Genomic DNA, 7109 nt, shown 5'->3' with positions numbered 1-7109 from the left:
TATCGAGTCGGTGATGCCATCCAACCATCTCATCCTCTATCGTCCCCTTCTCTTCCTGCCCTCAAACTTTCCCAGCATCAAGGTATTTTCAAATGAGTCAGCTATTCACATGAGGTGGCCAAAGTACTGCAGTTTCAGCTTCAAATTCAGTCCTTCCAGTGAACACACAGGACTGATCTTTAGGATGGACTGGGTGGATCTCTTTGCAGTTTAAGTGACTCTCAAGAGTCTTCTCCAACACCACAGTTCAAAAGCATCAATTCTAAAGTGCTCAGCCTTCTTTATAGTCCAAATCTCATATCCATACGTGACCACTGGAAAAACCATAGCTTTGACTAGATGGACTTTTTGTTGGCAAAGTTATGTCTCTGCTTTTGAATATACTATCTAGCTTGGTCATAACTTTCCTTCCAAGGAGTAAACATCTTTTAATTTTATGGCTGCAATCACCATTAACATTGATTTTAGAACCCCGTCCCTCCCACCAAAAAAAAAAAAAAAAAAAATAGTCACCCAGTGTTACCCATCTATTTGTAAAAAAGCGATGGGACCGGATGCAATGGTCTTAGTTTTCTCAAGGTTGAGCTTTAAGCCAATTTTTTCACTCTCCTCTTTTACTTTCATCAAGACGTTCTTTAGTTCTTCTTCACTTTCTACCATGAGGGTGATGTCATATGCATATCTGAGGTTATTGATATTTCTCCCGGCAATCTTGATTCAGCTTGTGCTTCTTCCAGCCCAGCGTTTCTCATGATGTACTCTGCATAGAAGTTAAATAAGCAGGGTGACAATATACAGCCTTGACGTACTCCTTTTCCTATTTGGAATCAGTCTGTTGTTCCATGTCCAGTTCTAACTGTTGCTTCCTGTCCTGCATACAGGTTTCTCAAGAGGCAGGTCAGGTGGTCTGGTGTTCCCATCTCTTTCAGAATTTTCCACAGTTTATTGTGATCCACAGAGTCAAAGGCTTTGGCATAGTCAATAAAGCAGAAATCAATGATTTTCTTGAACTCTCTTGCTTTTTTGATGACCCAGCGGATGTTGGCAATTTGATCTCTAGTTCTTCTGCCTTTTCTAAAACCAGTTTGAACATCTGGTAGTTTGAGCATTCTTTGACATTGCCTTTCTTTGGGATTGGAATGAAAACTGACCTTTTCCAGTCCTGTGGCCACTGCTGAGTTTTCCAAATTTGCTGGCATATTGAGTGTAGCACTTTCACAGAATCATCTTTCAGGATTTGAAACAGCTCAACTGGAAATCCATCTCCTCCACTAGCTTTGTTCATAGTGATGCTTCCTAAGGCCCACTTGACTTTGCATTATAGGAAATCTGGCTCTAGATGAGTGATCACACTATCGTGATTATCTTGGTCATGAAGATTTTTTGTACAGTTCTTCTTTGTATTCTTGCCACCTCTTCTTAATATCTTCTACTTCTGTTAGGTCCATTCCATTTCTGTCCTTAATTGAGCCCATCTTGGCATGAAATGTTCCCTTGGTATCTCTAATTTTCTTGAAGAGATCTCCAGTCTTTCCCATTCTATTGCTTTCCTCTATTTCTTTGCATTGATCACTGAGGAAGGCTTTCTTCTCCCTCCTTGCTATTCTTTGGAACTCTGCATTGAAATGGGTATATCTTTCCTTTTCTCCTTTGTTTTTTGCTTCCCTTCTTTTCACAACTATTTTTAAGGGCTCCTCAGATATCCATTTTTCTTTTCTGCATTTCTTTTTCTTGAGGATGGTCTTGATTCCTGTCTCCTGTACCATGTCACGAAACTCCATTCATAGTTCATCAGACACTGGTCTATGAGATATAGTCTCTTGAATCTCTTTCTCACTCCTACTGTATAGTCATAAGGGATTTGATTTAGGTCATATCTGAATGGTCTAGTGGTTTTCTCCACTTTCTTCAATTTCAGTCTTAATTTGGCAATAAGGAGTTCATGATCCAAGCGACAGTCAGCTCCCGGTCTTGTTTTTGCTGACTGTATAGAGCTTCTCCATCTTTGGCTGCAAAGAATATAATCAATCTGATTTCGGTGTTGACCATCTGGTGATGTCCATGTGTAGACTCTTCTCTTGTGTTGTTGGAAGACTGTGTTTGCTATGACTAGTGCGTTCTCTTGGCAGAACTCTGTGATTCTTTGCCCTGCTTCATTCCATACTCCAAAGCCAAATTAGCCTATTATTCCAGGTGTTTCTTGACTTCCTACTTTTGAATTCTAGTCCCCTATAATGAAAAGGACATCTTTTTGGAGTGTTAGTTCTAGAACATCTTGTAGGTCTTCATAGAACCATTCAACTTCAGCTTCTTCAGTTACTTCTTCAGTTACTATTTGGGGCATATACTTGGATTACCGTGGTACTGAATGGTTTGCCTTGGAATCAAAGAGAGATCATTCTGTCGTTATTGAGATCGCATCCAAGTACTGCATTTCAAACTGTTTTGTTGATTATGATGGCTACTTCATTTCTTCTAAGGGATTCTTGCCCACAGTAGTAGATATAATGGTCATCTGAGTTAAATTCACCCATTTCATTCCATCTTAGTTCACTGATTCCTAGAATGTTGATGTTCACTCTTGTCATCTCCTGTTTGACCACTTCCAATTTGCCTTGATTCATGGACCTAAAATTCCATGTTCCTATGCAATATTGTTCTTTACAGCATCGAACCCTGCTTCCATCACCAGTCTCATTCACTACTGTGTGTCATTTTAGCTTTGGCTCCATCCCTTCACTCTTTTGAGAGTTATTTCTCCAATGGTCTCCAGTAGCATATTGGATACCTACCGACCTGGGCAGTTCATCTTTCAGTGTCCGATTTTTTTTTTGCCTTTTAATACTGTTCATGGGGTTCTCAAGGCAAGAATACTGAAGTGGTTTGCTATTCCCTTCTCCAGTGGAGCACATTTAGATTACATTTCATAAACTATCTGGACCATCTAAGATTTAAGGGAAAAAGAAAAAAAAATCATGTTGTTATTAAATCTCCATGTTTATAATTCTTTATACTATTAACTTGTTACAAATTTTTTTGATTGCAACTAATGATTAGGGTATTACCTTAGGAAATGCATCAACCAGAGCATCAGTATTCATTATGCTGTTGTTCTTGTTTAGTCACTAAGTCATGTCCAAATCGTGCAACCCCATGGATTGTGTAGTTGGCCAGGCTCCTCTATCTATGTGATTTCCCAGATGAGAATACTGGAATGGGTTGCCATGTCTTTCTCCAGGGGATCCTCCAGACTAGCGAAAATAGAATTCGCATCACCACATTGGCAGGTGAATTTTTTACTGCTGAGCTTCCAGGTAAGCCCATTTCAATATATTTGGATCATTAAAATATTTAAACCTTTTTTAAATGAAGAGATGGAACAAAGACAGAATATATAATTTAACAGTAAATTGCAGAGTTTAGGTTTATTTTTATAGTGTATAATTTCAAGACATCAATGTGTGACATTAGAAATGTTTGAAAACTAAGTTCCTTAAAATTTAAAAGCAGTATAAAATGTTTTTAAAATATCACTATGAAATATTTAGCTTTAATGGAAACGTTCAGTGTAGCCTATCTCTAGTGTTGACTATAACTTAAAACCCTAGACTGTATACAGAAAAATACCTACCCAAGGATGCTGAAAATGAAATCAAAAGCAAATAAGTTGCAAAAGTGAATTAAATGTTGGGGAAATGACCAGTAAGTCTGAGATTTAAGTATCATCTTCCTGTCTCTCTGTTTCTTGCACTTTGCTTGTAACAGTGCTCCAAGGGCAGATCTCTGTTGAGATTTGGGTAGTCAATATTGGTGGCTATAGCAATTACTGTAGCAACTAAAACTCCAGTAAAATTTTTCTCTTTCTGGAAAGATAAACAGAGAAAAAGGGATTTCTGCTGTCTGAAGAATGAGAGGGAAATTCACATTTTTCCTCTTTTCTCTCCTAAGGAGACTATAGTCACAGAGATGCAGATGGTACAGACATCTTAGCTATTTATCCCAGGAGTCTTGAGCCTATTTAGTGAAGAATTGTATTTAGAAACCAAAGTCTGAGCTCTAGTTTTGTTACTCTATGTACATGTGCACGAAGACATATACACACGCACAAATAAACTTAACTATCTATCTATAGACCTGCCCCAATTTCATTTCAACATTACAGGGTTTACTCTAGCCATTCTCATTTCCTTACTAATAATACTATTCTCTGACAGTTAAAAACCTGGATTTTGTTATTTTCAATTTAATTATTTGATGCATTCCTTTTTTACTTAACTGAACACTCTGCTTCAGGAGCTAAAAGTTTGAACACATACATGCAAACTACTTCAAAACTGGGTCCCATCAACTGATGTGATTACAGACAAAAGTAAAGGGAACAAAAAGCAAATAAATATGAATGAAGAAAAGAAGTGTGAGGATGAGATGGGAAAAGAATGGACTTAATGGGAAGAAATTGGAGAGATAAAAAAGGAAGTAAGAGAGAGGAAAGTCAAGTAACAAGTGTGTCCATGGATAAAATACTTCTTCCTACCTGGCACCTTTGCCCAACATTTGATCCCAGACATGTCAGTGACTTCTGCTCAGCATTTCTTTTGGAAATATATTAACTCATTCAGATTTTTAAAAGGTATCTTTATTTTTTTTTTAATTTTTTTTAAGGTTGGTTTGCTCATTTATTTGTTGACTAATTGCAAAGATTTGAAATGATCAGAAAAGGCTGATTTCAGACTCAGTCACCCCTTTGAGAATACACAAACATATGCACAGGCACAGAGATGTACATAAATAAAGTCAAATACTTACCAGTATATGCTGTTTAAACAAAGCATTCCTGACATTTTGTTCTCCAGTTTATTAGAATAATCATTCCAAGAAATAGTCATTTTAATTAGCACACAGTTTATATAAATGTGGCTTTACAATTTTTAAAACTCTTGATGCTTTGATATGAAGTGAGTTCCTGGTTTGTAATTGTTCTAGTCCACCTTTCCCTCTGGACTGACTGCTGAGTTAGCTGAAAATGTAATGAAGAGACACGGTAAAAACTACCTTTGTTGTAGCTGTTGAGCAACTACTTTTCTTCTGTAATATGCATGCACTCTCTTAGAGTTTATAATGTCTGGCTGGGGTACAGGCTATTTGTTTCGATGTGATATTGTTGACTATTCACAGTCACCTACAGTACTGAGGGTAACTTTCTTTTCAGAAAAAAAAAACAAAAACAAAAAAACAAAAAAACAACTTGTAACTCTAAATCAGTGTTAAAACTTTGTGGACTCTATTTTTAAATACTGAATGTGAAATGAGGCATCTTTCAATTTCAGAGATTTTTCAGTGTTGTTGCATGTGTCCACAAGTTTTTTTTTTTTTTTTTTTTTTGTACCGAGTATGTGTGTATTACACTGTGTTTATCAATTCATGAGATGATGCACATTAGCTTTGCTATATTTTTAAAATTATTATGAAAAACGGTGTTATGAAGATTCATATGTAGATCTTTTGAAGACTTATGTTTTTATTTAAAAACTACTACTACTGAAAGTTTCTCAGTCATGTCTGACTCTTTGTGACTCCATAGACTATATAGTCCATGGAATTTTCTAGGCCGTAATACTGGAGTGGGTAGTCTTTCCCTTTGCCAGGGGATCTTCCCAACTGAGGTATCGAACCCAGGTCTCCCACATTGCAGGTGGTTTCTTTACCAGCTGAACCACAAGGGAAGCCCATGCTTTTTTTGTCCTTGATAAATATTTGAATTTTCTGGTTATACCATAAGTATTTATCTTAAATGGCTCTACTAAATTGCATTCTTACCAGCAATACATTTTCCAGAAGCCAGCATTCAAAGCATTTATGTGGAAGTTTAAATATTTATATAATTTAGCCTTGGCAGTCCTAGAAAATCACCTCTGATGCATCTAATGCTTGGTAAAGTCATTAAGGTGGGAAAAGTCAAAATAAAATTCTAAAAAAAAATAAAATAATACACAGGAATACAATAAATAGGGACCTTACATGATTTTAGGGAACAGATAGAAAAAATTGAAAAAAATATCTTAAATACTAACATATCAATGTAATAAATATAAATAGTCTAAAATGAACAAAATAGATGAAAAGCATAATTTAATTATATGCTGTTATTAGCAAACTCACTTTAAGTATAATGATTTGGGGGAAATAAAAGGAAAAAAGACATATCATTCAAACTTTAATCAAAGGAAAGCAGGAAAGACTCTATTATACCAGATAAACTAGAGCTGTTCAGATAAAATAGAGCTTGTCTATAGTTATGATCTCACAAATCTCCACACGTGATAAACTACATGGAACTAAGTATAGTCAAAAACATGCACACATAAATGAGTGAATTTAGAACCAATGAAGTATGAATAAGCCCAGTGATTGTATCAACGTAAAATTTCTGTTTATGATATTCTACAATAGGAGTGCAAAATGGTGGTATCAGGAGAAAGTAGGTCAAGAGTGTATGAGATCTCTTGGAATTATTTTTGACAACTATGTGTGAATCTGCAGTAATCTCAAAATATAAAGTAAAAACTAATACAATTATGTAAAGGTTAAAAAATAAAATAAATTAAAAAAATAAAGTATGATGACGAAACAAGTAAAAAAAAATAAAGTAAAATAATAGATAAATCTATCTCTTCAAAAAAAAAAAAAAAAAAAGAATGACACACTTTTCTATATTCTAATGTAGAAAGACCTCCAAGTTATAGTGTTAATAAAAAGTAAATTTGCAAAAACAATGTACATAATGTCCTATTATTTGTGTAAAAGTTGGGGAAAGAGGAATCATATTCAGTTTTTTAAAAGATTTATGTTTATAGATGTTTTAAGTTTACAGTGAAATTGAATTAAAGGTAAAGAAATTTCTCTTCCATCCCCTGCCTCCACACATACAAGGGATTTATCAACACCATTCACTGGCAAGCTGTGTTTTATTTATTCATTTATTCAGTTTGTTTTTCTTTTTTTACCAGTAATAAGTCTACATTGACACATCATAATCACTCAAAGACCATAGCTCATCTTGGAATGGGGAGGGAGGAGGGAGGAGGGTTCAGGATGGGGAACACATGTAT

This window comes from Bubalus kerabau, chromosome 9 (genome assembly GCF_029407905.1).
Source record: "Bubalus kerabau isolate K-KA32 ecotype Philippines breed swamp buffalo chromosome 9, PCC_UOA_SB_1v2, whole genome shotgun sequence".
NCBI lineage: Eukaryota > Metazoa > Chordata > Mammalia > Artiodactyla > Bovidae > Bubalus > Bubalus kerabau.
Note: the sequence above shows the minus strand (reverse complement) of the source record.